We start from the raw sequence: 19710 nt of genomic DNA, 5'->3' as shown, positions 1-19710 counted from the left end.
AAAACGACGGGTTTTCTAAAGTAGGAGTATCAGAAGACTTACAAGCGGAGGAGTGCCATGTCAGAGCTGTCATCCAGGAAGATAAATTAGGCAGTAATGTTGAAGATGGATGGAAGGAGGAGGAGGGGTGCAGAAGTAGATTAGTGGTGTGCTAGGCAGAGGTTGAGCTGGAAGAAGGGCAGGCATAGGGTGGAGCACCAGGCGACAAGGATGTGTTGGCGAGTGGAATAGGGACCACTGAAAGGAGATTTTTATTTAGCTGGAGAGGGTGGTGAGACCCTGCATGGATTTGCAAGGAAAATGCTCACTGAGGTTCTCTTTTGAGTGAGGATCTGAAAACTTGCGATCACTATCTCTCTCTTTCTTTCTTTTTTCTTAATTCAGGGTATTCACTTGGGCAGAACTGAAGTTGGAAGAAAGTTGGCCATTCTGCATAGTTATACTGTTCTGAACAACAAAAGCTTGCCATGTGACTCCCCCCAAAAGATATCCTGTATCCCTTGCTGACACCAAGGTGAAGTGAAAAGGCATTTAATGAATATAGAATGTAGGTTACTTTATAAGTAATGGAACTATTTAGAAATGTTGTTCAGCCCTCATGTTTAGCCAGGCTGATATAAGGAAAATGAGGCCGAAGGCATGTATGAAGAGCTGAAGATGGAGAGTTTTTTCAGTTAAGACTACAAATAGTTCTGTGAAATTCAATGGACTCTGAGCTCCACCACAGACAAGAGACTTCAACACCTAGACACACCGAAGTCTTAACTACTGAAAAAGAGCAACAGAGAATTGCATCAGTGTTTGTAGTGATTGTGAGAAGACAGTGATGGGGCTTAAACCTCTAGAATTTTATGCTCAGGGAACAGATTTTTCCAAAGTGAGGGTGGAGGAAGGGTTTTTTTTGAGACACAGCTGTGGAGTTATGATATTCCCTTTGTACAGAAATCTGTGAGGTCCCAATAGCACAGTGTGGTTTTATGAATTTAGGGCTCCTGACTATAGTTCCCATTGAGGTGGCCCTCACTTCAGAGGTTACCTGTACTTATGACTAGCTGGCCTGAAGTATGGAGGTTCCTATGATGTTACTTCAAGTTTGGTAACTTTATAAAATAACTAGAATTCCAGGAGGCATTGTAGCTAACACTGTAGTCCTGTGTCATTCAGATAAGCACTGTACTACCCAGCCCAGCCCTCTGTGTTTCTTTTTGTTATAGTCTTTTTAGTTTTGAAGCAGTTATTCCATTCTTCATTCCTGTGCCAGACTTTGAGTGAATGATTTCTGGAAGGAGCCTTGAGGCTCTTTTAATAAGAATCAGTTATACAAAATCAAAGTCTGGGTTTTTATTCTAGATGCCTTTGGCTAACAGGAATGAGGAGGTATATATGTCTATACTGTGAAAGTGCATTACACCCACATGAGAGTGGAATTATATATATAAATATATAGAGAATTTCTCCTGTTACCTGAATGAGATAGAACACCAAAGGGTTCTTCCTCATGATGGGTTCTCCATACTTCCATACTCTGGTGTGTGAATACTTTTCTCAGGTATCCCTGTGTCTTTATTCACTTTACTTTGGTCTTATAAATAATATGCCAATGTGAAGCTTAACTTTCAGATTCCTAACACTTCTTTTAGCCCTTCCAATATATTCATACATACATCCAGACTTTTTGTTTGTCTGGTTTTTTGAGGTAGGGTCTCACCTTTTGCCCAGGCTGACCTGTTATGCACTATGTAGTCTCAGGGTAGCCTTGAACTGACAGCAATACTCCTACCTCTGCCTTCTGAGTACTGGGGTGCTGGGATTAAAGGCGTGCACCACCACACCTAGCCTTTTCCTTTTTAAAATTTTTTTTGACAAAAATCAGTTTTTTTTTTGTGTGTGTGTGTAGTTTTTCAGTAGTTGTATTTTTTTTTTCTTCTAGAAAATAAAAACAGTAATTTAGGCTGGAGAGATGGCTTAGCGGTTAAGTGTTTGCGTGTGAAGCCTAAGGATCCCAGTTTGAGGCTCAACCCCAGGACCCACATTAACCAGATGCATAAGGGGGCACACACATCTGGAGTTCATTTGCAGTGGCTGGAGGCCCTGGTGTACCCATTCTCTCTCTTTCTACCTGCCTTTTTCTCTCTCTAACTGTCGTTCTCAAATAAATAAATAAAAACGGATAAATTTTTTTTTAAAAAGAAACAGTTTAACAATTCATTTAATGGCAAATGACAATCACAAAATTTCCTTGCAGTGACAACATTCTTAATACAAGAGAGCAGATTAGCACTGATTATTTGCAAATGATTACAGTAGCTGCACTGTCACCTCTCTCAAGGTCAGTAAAAGCTAACCCAGAATCTTAGCCATCATATGAGCAGTCAGACCAGGTTTATCACTAGCATTTATAAAACCAGACCTCAGGAAAGAAATGACATAGTCTGGGGACACATCCATGGTCATAATATAGCGAATGTTTAGTCTATCTGGATCATTACAAAGTCGGGGGCTAGAGGAATGGCTTAGAGGTTAAGGCTTTTGCCTGCAAAGCCAAAGGACCCAGGTTCGATTCCCCAGGACCCATGTTAGCCAGATGCACCAGGTGGTGCATGCATCTGGAGTTCGTTAGCAGTGGCTAGAAATCCTGGTGCACCCATTCTCTTGCTCTCTGCCTCCCTCTTTGTCAAATAAATAAAAATAAAATATTTTTAAAAGTCAGAACAGCAAGAATATTTACAAGTGTGTGGTGTGTTTTAGACAACTACTGCTGTCTTACTATTTAGTGAGCTCTAGTGTTTTTATTTTCCTTTGCATGTGTATCCACAGGTGTATGCATGAATGTTGAGGCCATTCTCTCTCCCTCTTTCTCTGTCAAATAAATAAATAAAAAAAATATATATATTTTTTAAAGGTACAGAAACAAATTAGAAGTGCTTTACTTGAAGTAAAAACTAGAGCTTAGGGCAGGGGAGATTGCTCAGTGTGTAAAGTGCTTACAATGCAAGCATGGGAACCTGATTTTTTTTTTTTTTTTTTTGAGGTAGGGTCTCACTCTAGCCCAGGCTGACCTGGAATTCATTATGGAGTCTCAGGGTGGCCTCGAACTCATGGCGATCCTCCTACCTCTGCCTCCCGAGTGCTGGGATTAAAGGCGTGCGCCACCACGCCCGGTGTGGTAACCTGATTTAATATTCTCCACACTCAAGTAAAGGCTTGGTGTGGTAGCTTATGTTTGTATTCCCAGCACCGGAGAGGCAGACAACTAGGGCTTTCTAAGTAGTCTAGCTGAAGTGGTAAACTCTAGGTTCACTGGGAGACTATTTGGAGGATTACCATGAGCTCAAGGCCAGCATGGGCTACAAAGATATAAATAAATAAATAATTAAAGGTTTAAAAAAAAAAAAAAAAAAACAAGAACATTGGCCAGAGAGATGGCTTAGCAGTTAAGGAACTTGCCTGTGAAGCCCAAGGACCCAGACTCAATTCCCCAGTACCCATGTAAGCCAGATGCACAAGATGGCATATGCATCTGGAGTTCGTTTGCAGTGGCTAGAGGCCCTGGTGTGTCCACACACTGTGTGTGTGTCTCTCTCTCTAAATAAGTAAATAAATTCATTTTAAAAGGTTTTTAAAAGCGGGGGTGGTAGAGTACATCTTTAATCCCAACACTCAGGAGGCAGAGGCCAGAGGATTGCTGTGTGTTCAAGGTACCCTAAGACTGCATAGTGAATTGCAGGTCAGCTTGGGCTAGAGTGAGACCCTACCTGGAAAAACTAAAAAAGAACAATAAATAAGGTGATGGCTGTAGAGTTGTCTTAGAGGTTAAAGGTGCTTGCTTGCAAAACCTGATGACCTGGTTTTGATTCATCACAGTACACATATAGACAGATGCACAAAGTGACACATGCATCTGGTGTGTCTGCCTCTTTCTCTCAAATAACTAAATAAGTTCTAAAAAGATAGCCAGGTGTGGTGGCACATGCCTTTAATCTAGCATTTGGGAAGCAGAGGCAGGAGGATCACTAAGTTCAAGGCCACCCTGAGACTACATAGTGAATTCCAGGTCAGCCTGAGGTAAGAGTGAGACCTAAAATAATAATAATAATAATAATAATAATAATAATAATAATAATGTGAAGAGAGACTGAAAAGGATATTCCATATTGAACTCTGGCCTCAACACTCCTGTGAATACACATGCAAAGGGGAAAAAAAACACTACAGCTCACTAAATAGTAAGACAGGGCAAACATCAAACTCTAGCTCCAAGTCCAGCAGCACTACTTGGTAACAAATCCCCAATTACAATAATTCTAATCAGCAACAATTCTCTGGAATTTCAATTCTGCTCCCCCAGCTAGGCCACTCACAGTCCTGGAAAATTTCATCTGGGGCCAGCATCTCTCCTTGGCAGCCATTTTATGGTCTTGGCATCCCCAGACTGGGTCTCAACTGCAACCCATGGTTCATCTTCACCACTCCATGGGGTCTCTATGCATATATCCAGCAAACCTGCTTTACACTGTCCATGGCCATTTTTAAAACACAAGACCGTGTTGCAAGCTCAGTGACCCCCTCCTGAATTTCTTTTCTTCTTTTCTTTTCTTTTCTTTTCTTTTCTTTTCTTTTCTTTTCTTTTCTTTTCTTTTCTTTTCTTTTCTTTTCTTTTCTTTTCTTTCTCTCTTTTCTTTCTTGTTTTTTTTCCATTTTCTTTTTGAGGTAAGGTCTTGCTCTAGTCCATGCTGATCTGGAATTCACCATGTAGTCCCAGGGTGGCTCAAACTCATGCTATCCTCCTACCTCTGCCTCCCAAGTACTGGGATTAAAGGCGTGTGCCACCACACCTGGCTCTTCCATTTCTTATACTCTATAATACCATGTAGAGTGCCAATTTGTTATTTTGGGGGGGGGGGGATAAAATAGACTTTGAAGAACAGGATACTCTTTGATTACTCAGGCCCCTTCAAAAGAGTCTACTTTCTTCCTGTTGCCCCAATGCAGGTCAGCTGGCCCAATCTCAAAGGTTGTAATCTCTAATTGCAGTTTAACGGGTAGACATTTCATCCCAAAGATTTAATTTCTGTGCCATATCTCTCTGCTCACACTAGTCCATTTCTATGTAATGCAGAACTGCACAAATACTCAGGACACAGGCATAACAGCAAGCCTCTCACACAAACTGCTTCTAGCCCAGTCCAAGTAAAGCTCTTTCTCACCTTCATAAGCCAAACTTCACAGTCATAGTTCTTACTGCATTCAGGTCTTTCAACTCTGACCATAATAGTCCATCAAGATGTACTTACAGCACTGCAAGGCATCTCTTAGGCCAAGGTTTCAAATTCTTCCACTTTCCTCTTGAAAATCTGCTCCAAAGGCCAAAGCCACACAGTCAGGTTGTCTAGCAGCAATTATCACTCTTGGTACCAACTTTACTGCTGCAGTCAGGTTCTCATTGCTGCCAGAAATCACCTGACCAAGAGCAGCTTTTGGGGGGGGGGGAAAGGGTTTATTTTGCCTTACAGACAATAAAGGAGAAGCTTTGTGATGGCAGGGGAAATTGATGGCATGAGCAGAGGGTGGACATCACCCCTGGCCAACATAAGGTGAACCATAGCACAGGAGAGTGTGCCAAATACTGGCAAAGGGACACTGTCTATAACATCCATAAGCCCGCCCCCAACAATACACCATCTCCAGGAGGCTTTAATTTCCAATTGCCGTCAGCTGGGAAGACTAGCATTCAGAATACTTAAGTTTATGGAGGATGCCTAGATCAAACCACCACACACTGCATAGTTTGTATGGTTTGTTTAAGAGAAATTGAGGGTTTTTTTTTTTTTAAGGGAAAAACCAGAGTAAAACTGCAAGCATGTGGACTTGAGAGAAACTGAGGCCTCTAAAGAGAAATTAGAGTAAAGCTACAAGCATGTGTTTTTAAAAATTTATTATTTTCATTGACAGCTTCCATAATTGTAAACAATATCCTATGGTAATTCCCTCCCCTCCCACTTTCCCCTTTGAAACTCCATTCTCTTATCATATCTCCTCACCCTGTCAATCATTCTCTTAGATTTTGAGTAGTCCTCCCTCCACCTTTCCTTTACTTAGTCTCTTCCTCTGACCTCACTTAGGCCTTTTCACCCCCATTAATCTGTTCTACGTACATAAACAATGCCATCCTATTAAGTACCCCTCTCTCTCACTTTCTACCCTTTCTAGCTTACTGGCCTGTGCTACTTAGTTTTTTTCCTATTCACACAGAAGTCCAATTATTTGTAGATAAGATTCACATATGAGATCACATGCAACATTTGGCTTTCTGGGCCTGACATATCTCACTTACTATAGTCCTTTCCAGATCCATCCATTTTCCTGCAAATTTTATAAGAGCATGTGGTTTTAAGAGAAACTGGGGCCAGCCCCTATCTCACCATTTTTAATAATAGTTACATTCCTCATCTGCTTGGCTGTTGTTTTGTTAGAGAACTGTTGAATGAGAAGGGAATTTACTCTTGTGTTTTTGGTTTTTCTTATTTGTTTATTTTTATTTATTTGAGAGTGACAGAGAGAGAGAGAGAGAGAGGCAGAGAGAGAGAGAGAATGGGCGCACCAGGGCCTCCAGCCACTGCAAATGAACTCCAGATGTGTGCACCCCCTTGTGCATCTGGCTAACGTGGGTCCTGGGGAATCAAACCTCGAACCGGGGTCCTTAGGCTTCACAGGCAAGTGCTTAACTGCTAAGCCTTCTAGCCCAGGCTGTCCTGGAATTCACTATGTACTCTCAGTGAGGCCTCAAACTCGCTGTGATCCTTTTACCTCTGCCTCCTGAGTGCTGGGCTAGCTCTGTCTAATATTTTATTAATTTATTTGCAAGCTGGGAGGGAAGGAGAGAGTGTGGAAAGAATGGGCATGTCATGGCCTCCTGCCATGGCTAACAAACTCTAGACTTGTGTAGATTAGTGCATATGGCTTTATGTGTGTACTGGGGAATCAAACCCAGGCCTTCAGGTTTTGTGAGCAAGCATCTTTAACCACTGAACCATCTCCAGCTCAGCAGCTTACTTTTTTCTCTTAAAATCCTCAATTTGAGTGGGGTGTGGTGGTACATGCCTTTAATCCCAGCACTGGAGGCTAAGGTAGGAGGGTCACTGTGAGTTCATGGCCACCCTGAGACTACATAGTGAATTCCATGACAGTCTGAAGCTAAAGTGAGGCCCTACCTCAAAAAAAACAAAAAGTGTCGGGGGGGGGGGGCTCATTTGTAGTTGTCAATAAAACTTTTTTTTTAAATAAAAGGACCCTAGTTTTTTTTTTATGTCAAGCGCTCATGGCTGGATGTGTTTTGTAATCAGGATATGAATTCAGAAGTGAAGGTAATGCCTAGGTTATTATACATATGTACAACAGGAAGGACCTCTAGTCACATATCTAAGTCTTTGCTAAATTTGAGAGTGTTCACAGTGATAAGAGAAGTGATGAACTCTATCTGTTCTGCTCTTATTTGGAAATTCACTATTGTCAGTTATGTAACCATGTATATAGTCTTGTTCTTTGATCTTGGGGTTATGTTGGTGGAGGAAGAAATCATTCCCAACAAAGATGCTTTTGCTTGATTTGAGATTTTAATGCAGCCTATAAAGAAATTCTCAGCAAGAAGATTTCATTTCTAGATTATGAAAAAATATTAAATAACAGTACCATATAAATTCTTATTATGAGCAAGAGAAAGAATGAGAATGGGTGCGCCAGGGCCTCCTGCTGCTGCAAACAAACCAGATTCATGCATCATGTGTCTAGCTTTATGTGGTATTGGGTAATCAAATCCAGGCCATCAGGCTTTGCATGCAAGTGCCTTTAACCCTTGAGCTAGCTCTCCAGCCCAAGGGTACCATATAACTGCAGCATTTTTTTTGTTTGTTTGTTTTTTTGAGGTAGGGTCTCACTGTAGCCCAGGCTGACCTGGAATTCACTAAGGAGTCTCAAGGGTGGCCTCGAACTCACGGCGATCTTCCTACCTCTGCCTCCCAAGTGCTGGGATTAAAGGCGTGCGCCACCACGCCCAGCTTAACTACAGCATTTTGGAATTTAAAACTTAAAGAAAGATGTGCTAAATACACATGTACTAAGAAGTCAGTAACATTAATACTGCTAAATTATCTCTACAGTCAAAATAGGCCCAGTTGATTTTATCCAGAACCTTGAAAAAGCATATAATCTTTAGCATAGTAATTCCATCTTTGGGTTTTTTTTATGATTATTTTTTATTTATTTAAGAGAGACAAAGAGGAAATAGGCAGAGAGAGAGGGAGAATGGGCCCACCAGGGCCTCCAGCCACTGCAAATGAACTCCAAATGCATGTGCCACTTTGTGCATCTGGCTTACATGGGTACTGGGGAATCAAGCCTCGAACGGGGTCCTTAGGCTTCATAGACAAGTGTTTAACTGCTAAGCCATTTCTCCACCCCCTCATCTTTGGATTTTAAACCTGACATAACCATGGAAGTGGATCACCTTTTAATTGGGCTCCTTCATTTAAGTGTGCCATGGTACCTGTGAACACCAAGGATGGCTGAGTATCCAGTATAGTGTTTTGTATGTGCTCTAGACTTGGGGGGGGAACTGTACCATCTCCCCTCTCTTTTAAAATTGTTATTTATTTATTTGACAGCAACAGAGAAAGAGGCAGATAGAATTAGAATGGGTGTGTCAGGGCCGCCAGCCACTGCAAACGAACTCCAGATGTGTGCGTCCCCTTGTGCATCTGGCTAACGTGGGTCCTGGAGAAACGAGCCTCGAACCGGGGTCCTTAGGCTTCACAGGCAAGCGCTTAACTGCTAAGCCATCTCTCTAGCCCCCATGTCCCCCCCCCTTTTTTTGGTTTTTCGAGGTAGGGTCTCACTCTGTTCCAGGCTGACCTGGAATTTACTCTGTCATCTCAGGGTGGCCTTGAACTCATGGCAATCCTCCTACCTCTGCCTCCCGAGTGCTGGGATTAAAGGCGTGCGTCACCATGCCCGGCTTCCCCCTCCGCTTTTTTAAAAATTATTTTTATTCATTTATTTGAGAGTGATAGACAGAGAGAAAGAGGCAGAGAGAATGGGAGTGCCAGGGCTTCCAGCCACTCCAAACGAACTTCAGACATGTGCGCCCCCTTGTGCATCTGGCTAACGTGGGTCCTGGGGAATCGAGCCTCGAACCGGGGTCCTTAGGCTTCACAGGCAAGCGCTTAACCACTAAGCCATCTCTCCAGGCCTGCCACCCCCGCCCCCACTTTTTTGATCCCTAGAGAATATGATCAGCTTGGCCTACCCTGTGGCACACATTTCATTTCAGTTCTGTCCTCTCTCTTCCCCTCTAAGCCTCAGAGTTGTGACTTGGCCATTTGCATGTATTTTCAAGACTTGGCTCAAATCAGGTAGGTCCCATGAAACCAACCCTTCTTGATTTTTGACACTCCCCTCCCCCCCAAGGTAGAGTATCAGAGTATCACTCTAGTCATGTTGACCTGGAGCTCACTCTGTCGTCCCAGGCTGGTCTTGAACTAAGTGGTCCTCCTTTGTCTGCCTCCTAAGTGCTAGGATTAAAGGCATGTGCCACTATGCCTGGCCCCTTCTTGAATTTTATTGGTTTAGTTTTCATTTGTGGAATTAACCTCTTCCCCTTCTTCCTCATTCTTTTGAGTTATAGGATATATGTGTGTGTGTATATATATTTCCCCCATGTTTTCTCAAGTCTTGTGAATGGCTATCCCAATATGTTTTTGACTGTGTCATTGGTGTCCTGTGTACTTTTTTCCTCCAGGTAGAATCTTAGGCTGGCCTAGAACATACATTGATCCTCCTACCTCTGCTGATGGGATTAAAGGTGTGAGCCACCATGCTCATCTCCTGTGTACTTTTGTTGTTGCATTTTTCCTGGGGAGTCTTATGCAAACATCTGATGACACCAAGTTCAATTTGGGAAACCAGTAAGTTTAAAATCTGACCCAGTCATTAAGAGGGAGGTTGTGCTGTGCTGTTCCTTGCTACTCATGGGAATGAATGGTCTGGAAGCTTTGCACTCTGGCATGTATAGATTGGTCCATTCACAGTAGAGAGGACTCACAGCAAGCTGATGCAGCTCTGAAATAGATGTGTTGGTACTGATTCAAGTAGCTGTGTTGGTCAGTGGGGTAAACTTTAGACTATTTAGCCAGGCACCTTTAATCTCAGCACTCAGGAGGCTAAGACAGGAGGATTACTGTGAGACTGAGGCCAGCCTGGGGAGCTACAGAGATAGTTGGTCAGCCTGGGCTATAGCGAGACCCTGCCTTGATAATCCTGCCCCACCTCATTTTTTGGGAATATTTAAAAAATAATTTTATTTGGGTTGGAGAGAGACTCAGTGGTTAAGGCACTTGCCTGCAATGCCAAATAACTCGAATTCAATTCCCCAGTATCCACTTACTTTTCTTGCCTACCTTCCTGACACCCTGGGCAGCATATTTTAGCTATCAATATTGTCAGCAGCTTGATGTCTATGAAGTGCCTCACCTTTCTATTGCACAGACTAGCAGGTATAGTTGTATGATGCTAGATGTTGTCTTTTGTTTTTACTCAGTTCTGTTTTTAGTTTTCCTGGTTTATTCTCATCTTATTGTGGGAACAGGAGTCTTGCACTCTTCTCATGGTCCTGTGGCTGGCCAGCCCATGGGAGAACCTTCATTTGGGTCTTGTTTTTAGCCAGAAATGAGTCCAGAAAGTTTTCTGTGAATTCGTGCTGAGATGTTGCAGGACAGTGCAAGCACCACCTTTAATCCATACCATAGCCTTGTCTATGTTGGCCAGATGCACAAAGTAGTCACATTTTCTTCTGAAAGAATAGAGAACTTGAACTCTATTTCATGACTTGAACCACAAGGCAATCCAAGCATTTCAGATAGAGCACACTGATTTAGTTTTTTGACTTTTTTCTTTTCCTACCTATCTCTTACTATGAAAAATGTTTTGAAGGATCTATATTTAGACTGGGGTGATTGTGACCCTTTCCTTTTAGGAATTCTCACTTCGGGTAAGTTTCACCCTCCTGGGGACACCTAGTAATGGTTACAGCTGGGCCAGGGGTGTGCTAACCTGGACACTGAAGCTGGTATGTGCCAGTAGCCAGAAAGCTTCTTCCAAGAATGACCTCACCAAAAATAAATGTCAGGGTGCCAGGTTTAGGCTTTGCTTCAGAACAAGAAGGTTTGATAATGTCTCACGCGTGCACTCTGGCACCTTCTTTGCAGTGAAGGTTTGTGGAGGTGGAGGTAGTTTGCATTTACTGATTAACTTCTGTATTCCCCAACTTCCACTTCCACACCCACCTTTTCTTTTTTGAGGGGAAATTCACATAACATAAAATTAAACCATTTTAAGGAGAACAATTCAGTAGCACTTAGTGTATTCACAATGTTTTGCAGCCACCCCCTCTACCTAATTCCACATTTCATCACCCAGAAGGAAGCCTTGTACCCAATAAGCCATTAGCTCATCCTGGCAAGCACCGTGCTTTGTGTCTGTGGATTTGCCTATTTTGGATATCTCAAATCGTGTCTGTGTGCATGACCTTTTGTGTTTTGTCTTTCTACAGAATATGGTACTTGGGAGTTTCTCTGTTGTAGTGTGTTGGGATTACAATAGCATGTGCCATCACACTCAGCTCTTATCTTTGAGTTCTTTTGGATATAAACCTAGGAGTAGAGTTGCTGGGTGGTATAAGTTTTTTTAAACCTTTTCAGGAACTGTTGCTGTTTTCCTACCATACCACTTCTAGTACCAGAAAAGCGTGAACTCACTTCCAAAATTTCACTTTTGTTGTTGGGTACATGCCTTAGAATCCAGTGTCACCCTTTTTGCCTTTGTACATTTGTAGGCCTACAGGACCCTGAGTTGGTGGTGAGTGGGTAGATAATAGCTTTGACTGGTCAGGAGGGGCATTCTCACACTGTAATTTGGGGAGAGATTACAAAAATATTTTTACATATTTGAAATGTAATTGCTGCTAAGTACAAGCAGATATTTCAGAAAACTATCCAATAAGACATTTCCATTTTAGCTGAAGTGTGTTGAAAAGAGTCAGAAGTAGCTTCTTTTTGACCACTGCATTCCAGACCAAATCCTGGTCCTGACCACTGGCCAAGGCAGTGGTAAACCCTCATGGGGAATAATAACCAGCCAGTGAGGGAGTACTGAAACCAAGTATTCAGCACAGAAGTACCAAGCCTGTATGTGGTCCAGGTAAACCATAGAAGTCTTTTGTTTTGTTTTTTGAGGTAGGGTCTCACTCTGGCCCAGGCCTCAGGGTGGCCTCAAACTCAAGGTGATCCTCCTACCTCTGCCTCCTGAGTGCTGGAATTAAAGGCATGTGCCACCATACCCGGCTTCCATAGAAGTCTTTTGAATTGCAGTCTTTTCAGTAGCTGGATTCTGATTGCTCCCCCTCCATTGCCACCCAATGACTTTCAGTTTAATTCAAGGATTCTGCTGCATTTTTAAGGATTTTTTGTTGTTTTTTTTCCAGGTAAGGTTTCACTCTAGTCCAGGCTGACCTGGAATTCACTATATAGTCTCAGGGTAGCCTCAAACTCAGGGTGATCCTCCTACCTTTGCCTCCCAAGTGCTGGGATTAAATATGTGTGCCATCACACCGGGCAATGATTTCTTAAAATTATTTATTTGTTTATTTGCAAGTAGAGAATGAGAAAGAGAGAGAGAATGGGCCATACCAGGGCCTTCAGTTGCTACAAATGAACTCTAGACATGCACACCACTTTGTGCATCTGGCTTTACCTGGGTATTGGGGAATCGAACCTGGGTTGTTAGCCTTAACTGCTGAGCCATCTCTCCAGTCCCCAAGGATTTTAAAAAGAAGTCATCAAGGTTATATTTCTCATTTATTTAGTACTGAAAAATGAAATGCCATAATACTGAGTAAAACAGTTTAGGAGGAGAGAGACTAGGGAAGAGTTGTTTTATGTATTCCTACTTAAAATGTTGCAAAATGTCATATTTTATTATAACCCATATATGTTACAAATGTGGACTTTTCTGCTTTTTTTGCAGATAAATTTACATGTGTGGGAGACCAGACCAATAACACTCCTGAATTAAGGTATTAGTTCTTAAATTACAGTATTTAATTTTTTTTCTGTTTCTTTGTTCATTCATCTGATCATCCATCTCTTTGTGTCCCCTCCCTCAATCCCATCACCCCCCGCCCCCGTGTGTGTGTGTGTGTGTGTGTGTGTGTGTGTGTGTGTGTGTGTGTGTGTTTTGGTATGGCTGCCAGACCCACCCAGGGTCTTGTTCATGAGCTTGTGCTCTGCTCTGTGCTACATTCACCACCAGTCCAGGATTTATTTCTTCCTTCCCTGTGTCTTGTTTGTTTTTCAAGGTAGAGTCTCACTGTACCTCAGACTGACCTGGAATTCACTATGTAGAGTCAGGATGGCCTTGAACTCATGGCAATCCTCCTACCTCTGCCTCTTGAGTACTGGGATTAAAGGCATGCACCACCACACCTAGCATCCCCTGTCTTTTCTAAGTTTTCTGTTTTCTTTACTTACGGAGGACAGGGTGAGAGAGAAGGAGGGAGGGAGAGGATGGGTGTACCCCTGAAACTTCAAACACATGTGTCACCTTGTGCATCTAGCTTACACAGATCCTGGGGAATCGAACCTGGGTCGTTTGGCTTTGGAGGCAAGTGCCTTAACTGCTAAGCCTTCTCTCCAGCTCACCTCTGTCTTTTTTAAAACACGTTTTTAATTTGCATTAATTATGTACATGTGTACCAAGGTGTATTGGTGCTGCAAGTGATCACCAGATGCTTGCATTTTTTTTGTGTCTGGCTTTGTCAGCACTGAGGAATTGAACCCAGGTCAGTAGGCTTTGCAAGCAAGAGCCTTTAAGCACTGAGCTATCTCTACAGCCCCACTTCTTTTTCTTTTAATCACCTAGGAAAGCTAGAGAGATGGCTTAGTGGTTAAGGTGCTTGCCTGAGAAGCCTAAGGACCCATGTTCGACTCTCCATATCCTACATAAGCCAGACGCACAAAGGTAAGGCAAGCACAAATTCATACATGCCCACTAGGTGGCGCAAACGCCTCATGTTTGATTGCAGTGGTTGAGGTCCTGGCAGGCCAGTCCTCCTTCCCTATACCCCCACCCTGCCAAACCTATGGTTAGAGAGATAGCTTAGTGATTAAGTCCTGTAAAGCCAAAGGACCCAGATAAGCCTGATGATGCATCAATCAATCAATAAAATTACCTAGCTTTTGTCTCAGGAGTCCTCTTTATTGCTCTCTCACTCTTTTGCTATATTGTTCCCTAACCTCCTGCCTCAGTCTCCCTAAAGTAACTGGTACTATAAGAACCCATTCTTGAGCTGGAGAAGATGGCTTAGCAGTTAAGGCATTTGCCTGCAAAGCCAAAGGACCCTGGTTCGATTCCCCAGGACCTAGGTAATCCAGACGCACAAGTAGGTGCGTGCATCTGGAGTTTGTTTGCAGTAGCTGGAGGCCCTGGTGCACCCATTCCTTCTCTACCTCTGTCTCTCAACTATATATAATTTTTTTTTTAAGAACCCAGGCTGTAGAGGTGGCTTAGTGGTTAAGGTGCTTGCCTGCAAACACAAAGGACCCAGGTTCAGTTCTCCAAGACCCATGTAAAGCTAGATAGACCAAGAGGCATGTGCAACTGCGTTTGCGGTGGCACACCCATATTCATTCATTCATTTATTCATTCTCTTTCTATCTCCTAAATGAATAAAATATTTAAAGAAAAAAACTAAAACTCCATTTCTCTCCCTCTTGCAATGTTTCACTGTGTAGCTCAGGCTGGCCTTAGAATTCAGACAGTCCTCTTGCCTCAGCTTCCCAGAGTGCTAGATGTAGGTATAAACCATCACAATAGGTTAATTTGTCCCTTTTCCTGTTTTTATTTTTATTTTATTTTTTTTTTTTAGGTAGGGTCTCACTCTAGTCCAGGCTGACCTGAAATTTAGTTTCAGGGTGGCCTCAAACTCAGCAGTCTTTCTACATCTGCCTCTGGATTACTAAGATTAAAGGCATGTACCACCATGCCCGGCTTCATTTCTTCTTCTTCTTTTTTTTTTCAAGGTAGGGTCTCACTCTGGTCCAGGCTGACCTGGAATTAACTCTGTACTCTCAGGGTGGCCTTGAACTCATGGCGATCCTCCAACCTCTGCCTCCTGAGTGCTGGGATTAAAGGCATGTGCCACCACACCCGGCTCATTTCTTCTTTTAAAGCACAAGGTTGTATTTCAGAGTCAAGTTGATTCTCAGAAGAGTATGTTTTTTCAAACTTCCTTTCAGAGTTGGGCACCTATAGTTTTCAGACAGACAGACAGACAGACAGACAGACAGACAGACAGACAGATAGATAGATAGATAGATAGATAGATATGGTAAGTTTGGTTGTTTGTTTTGTTTAGATTTTCGAGGTAGGGCCTCATTCCAGCCCAGGCTGACCTGGAATTCACTAGGGTAGTCTCAGCCTAGCTTTGAACTCATGGTGATCCTTCTACTTCTGCCTCCCGAGTGCTGGGATTAAAGGCATGTGCCACCATGCCCAGCTCCATCCATATATATTATGTATGTATGTATGCGTATGTATATGTATATTTTAACATTTTATTTATCTATTTTGTTTGAGACAGAGAGAGATAGAGTGAGAATGGGTGCAACAGGGCCTCCAGCCACTGCAAAAGAACTCCAGACACATGTGCCACCTTGTGCATCTGGCTTACATGGGATCTGGAGAATCGAACCTGAGTCCTTAGGCTTTGCAGGCATATATGCCTTAACCTCTAAGTCATCTCTCCAGCCTATCCCTATATTTTTATATAAAGTAGAATTGAATCATGTATGTCCTAGCTGAGGTTGGTGAATATGGGCATACCAGGGCCTCTTCCTTCTGCAAACTCCAGACACTTGTATCACTTTGTGCATCTGGCTTTATATGAATACTGGGGAGTCTAACCTGGGCCAGCTGGCTTTGCAAGCAAGTACATTTAACTGCTGAGTCTCTCCCCCACCCTGATGTGTGGGGATTTGAGTGCACCAGGCTGGAGAGGTGGCTCAGCAGTTAAGGTGCTTGCCTGCAAAGTCTAATAGCCCAGGTTCGTTTCCTCAGTACCCAGGTGTTGTTATCTGGTTCACATTGCTGGTATAAATCACCCAACCAAGAGCAGTTTGTGGGAATAAAATGTTTATTTTTTTGCTTATAGACTTGAGGAGAAGTTCCATGATGGCAGGGGAAAACGATGTCATGAGCAGAGGGTGGACATCACCTTCTGGCCAATAACAGATAGACCACAGTAATAGGAGAGTGTGCCAAAATCTAGCAAGGGGAAACTGGCTATAATAGCCTAAGCCTGCACCCAACAATATACTGCCTCCAGAAGGTGTTACTTCCCAAATCTCTGTCAGCTGGAGATCTAGTATTCAGAACACCTAAGTTTATGGGGGGGCACCTGAATCAAACCACCATGCCACTAAAGCCAGATACACAAGGTGGCACATGGATCTTCAGTTTATTTGTAGCAGCTAGAGGCCCTGGTGCACCTGCCCATTCTCTTACTCCCTCTCTTCTCCCCTTCCTCCCTCCCTTGTCTCTTTTCTTTCTGCTAGCAAATAAAATTAGAAGAGATTTGAGTGTACCTTTGTGGTTTTCTGGGAAGGGACAGGCTGTAGGGAAAGGCTGAAGGGCTAGTGAATATGTGCATTGTCTTTATTGTATGTCATTATTGTCATGCTTTCTAGGTGTGCACAGTCCCAGAACATCTCAAATTTCACATGTTCCTTGTTTGTCCTGTCTTAGTAATATTGTTTAAAAAACTAAACCAAGTAACTAGAAGTCAGTGTAAGCAAATAAATAATAAAAAGGCCAGGAATAACCAGATCAGAGGAGCAACGTTGGCAGGACATGACACCTTAGGAGAGGGTCAGCAGCCCCCATTCTGTGACTCAAGAGTGACCAAGATAAGGTGATTAGCCCTGGCTTTACTAATTATAGCTCCTACCCCAAATTGTCCACTTCTAGCAGATAAGTTGAGTAGGCTGGTACCTGATGTGAAAGAAGTGACTGGGGAGCCAGAGAAGACCCTTGTTCTTTGTCTTTGAATTGGGAATGCACAGTTTAGTGCAGAGAGCCTGCCTTCTGATCCTTGGAAGGGTTAATTACATCAAGTCATCAAGTGAAGTGCATCTTGTAATTGAAGGACATGGATGTCAGTTCAGTTTGTAGGAGAATCAGTGTGTCTTGAGGTAAGGAGACTTGTGCACTGAGGTGACATGTGGACATATGATATTGTTGGTCCAAAGTGAAGTATAAAACAGACACTTTTTATTTACTTAATTACTTCACTTTTTTTCAAGATAGGATCTCATTCTAGCCTAGAGTGACCTGGAGCCTACTCTGTAGTTTCAGGCTGGCCTCAAACTCACAGTGATCCTCCTAACTCTGCCTCTGGAGTGCTGGGATTAAAGGCGTGTGCCACCATGCATGATTAGACACCAAATCTTAAGTGTGACATAATGGTTTTGAATTGCCTCTGTTTTATATTTTACATGCCACAGTAATATTTCTGGTGTATTAGATTAAATACGGTATACTGATTAGATTAATTTTACCTGTTTCATCTCACTTGACATTAAGGCCACTAGAAAATTAGAAATTATGTGTGTGGCTCAAGTATCTGTATCAGACAGAATTAGTTTAGGGATATTTACTGGAGTGATATGTAAGCTCAGGTAAAACACCTAGAAAAGCTAAGAAGTACATAGGTTTGTTGTTGTACATAGGTTTGTTGTTGTTTTAGGCAGTGTCTCTCACCAAGACTGACCTAGAACTCACTCTATATAGTCTTTGAACTCACAGCAATCCTCCTACCTAATACCTCCTTCCTGGCAGGAAGTAGCTTTTAAAATGCTTCTGTGGGCTGGAGACCTGATGGTTGGATTCCCTAGTACCCACATAAAGCTGGATGTACAAAGTGGCACATGTATCTGGAGGTCATGTTCAATGGCTGGAGGCCCTGGTACACCCATTCACCCCCCTCCCCCTTTACTACAAATAAGTAAAATAAAAATATTTTTTTAAAAATGCTTCAGCCGGGCGTAGTGGTGCATGCCTTCAATCCCAGCACTTGGGAGGCAGAGGTAGGAGGATTGCTGTGAGTTCGAGGCCAGCTGAGACTCCATAGTGAATTCCAGGTCAGCCTGGACTAGAGTGAGACCCTACTTTGAAAAAAAAAAGCATCCTCTAGAAGTGGAGAAATTCAGCTTCCTTGTTCTGGGATGATGTGTTTACAGGAAGAAAAATGGTCCAGTTAGAAAAGAAAAGTTGTTAGCTTCCATTCCATCTTTGTCATGAGAACATGTCCTTGTGGAGGTTTAGGAGGGAGCAGGTAAGCAGGCAGTTGAGGAAGTGAGATTTATTTATGGTCTTACGACCTTCTCCAGCCAGTTATAGATTACTTTGGGGAACATGTCATGGAAGTAGCTTATTGTAATCCTGGGTTTTGCCTTTTTATGGCTGTGAACCTTGGGCAGGGGCCTTAACCAGCTTGTGAGTCATTTCCTCTTGTTTACTACTTAAACCATTGATCTATAGAACCTGCTGCTGGTTGTTGGTGGTGATGGTGGTAGGGGAGGACACAACATATAATATAAGCAAATGCTCCTGAGTCACAGGGCCACTTTGGGGGGTAAATTGTGAACTCCCTTTTACTTCTTACGTGTTGGAATCCAAGTAGTGATTGATATCAGAGGTGCAAGTCAGCTCCTCTAATGGATGCCTGGTTCTCATTCCTTTAGTTTCTGCTATGGCTCCTGAGGACAGGGAACATGCCTTTCTGCCATCGTGTCTCAGCCCTGTAGCAGGTGCTCATATAAACATGAGTAAACGAAGTAAATCAGTTGTTTGTAGAAGAAAAAAAAATTGAACATCTGGTGTTTTGTTTTGTTTTGTTTTAAAGAAATACCCTTCTTGCTGGTACTGGGAGGCAGAGGTAGGAGGAACCCTGTGAGTTTGAGACCGCTTGGACTATAAAGTGAGTTCCATATCAACCTGGTTTAAAGTGAGATCATACCTCCAGGGGGTTAGAACCTTTCTTGAGATTCAATCCTGGCAGTAAGCTTCATAGAAAGCTAATGTGCTGCTTGCTTCACTGCGAAGGTTGGGGTTTAAAAGCTCAGTGTTGTGTCAAAAAGCAAGATGTGTCCAGAAGGAATCTCTGTTACTGATCATGAGCCAGGTATGTGGTTCCTCTTCCTTGGGGAAGGCATGCTGTTTGTTTCATCTGGCGTTTGGGACATCTTGTAGAGGACCATACCTACTGTTGAAGGGTAAGTCATTACCAGATGGTTAAACAAACTTTTGCCACTTGAGCAAACATACGTATGTACTGTGTACATAGGTATTTCTTTTCATCCACTTTTCAGGTCTTGTTCATACCTTGGTCATGGCCTTCATTTGGGAAGGAATACTCAATCAGGAGTGCTAGAAAGCAGGAAAAGAAAGCTGGGCTACAGGTCCAGGTGAACTGCTTATTGGGGGAAAAGGAGGGATTGATAAAAGATGTGGAAACTTTGACAAGAAGGTAATTAAAAAGAATTACCTGCCAGGCGTGGTGGCACATGCTTTTAATCCTAGTACTTGGGAGGTAGAGGTAGCAGT

General features: G+C 42.8%; 1 protein-coding gene and 1 non-coding gene across 6 annotated transcripts in view; one reads left to right on the top strand and one right to left on the bottom strand.

Moving 5' to 3' along the window:
• Positions 1-19710, top strand: part of Gnb1 (G protein subunit beta 1) — a 105581-nt gene that overhangs the window by 32490 nt on the left and 53381 nt on the right. For 2 of the 5 annotated variants that reach the window (XM_045149690.1, XM_045149686.1), the window contains exon 2: positions 13075-13123. The exons of 1 other annotated variant lie outside the window; for it this stretch is intronic. The gene's annotated coding sequence lies outside the window, so the exon portion shown is untranslated. Of the gene's footprint in view, positions 1-384; positions 515-13074; positions 13124-14025; positions 14068-19710 lie in introns of those variants that run through there. 2 more of the 5 variants (XM_045149687.1, XM_045149688.1) reach the window with 2 other exon arrangements.
• On the bottom strand, positions 2382-2515 carry LOC123461263. The gene has a single exon (XR_006637552.1). It is a non-coding gene; the product is annotated as a small nucleolar RNA SNORA72 (small nucleolar RNA).

The sequence above is a fragment of the Jaculus jaculus genome, chromosome 5 (assembly GCF_020740685.1).
Source record: "Jaculus jaculus isolate mJacJac1 chromosome 5, mJacJac1.mat.Y.cur, whole genome shotgun sequence".
In the NCBI taxonomy this organism is placed as follows: Eukaryota; Metazoa; Chordata; class Mammalia; order Rodentia; family Dipodidae; genus Jaculus; species Jaculus jaculus.
Note: the sequence above shows the minus strand (reverse complement) of the source record. Positions and strands in the feature narration are given on the sequence as shown.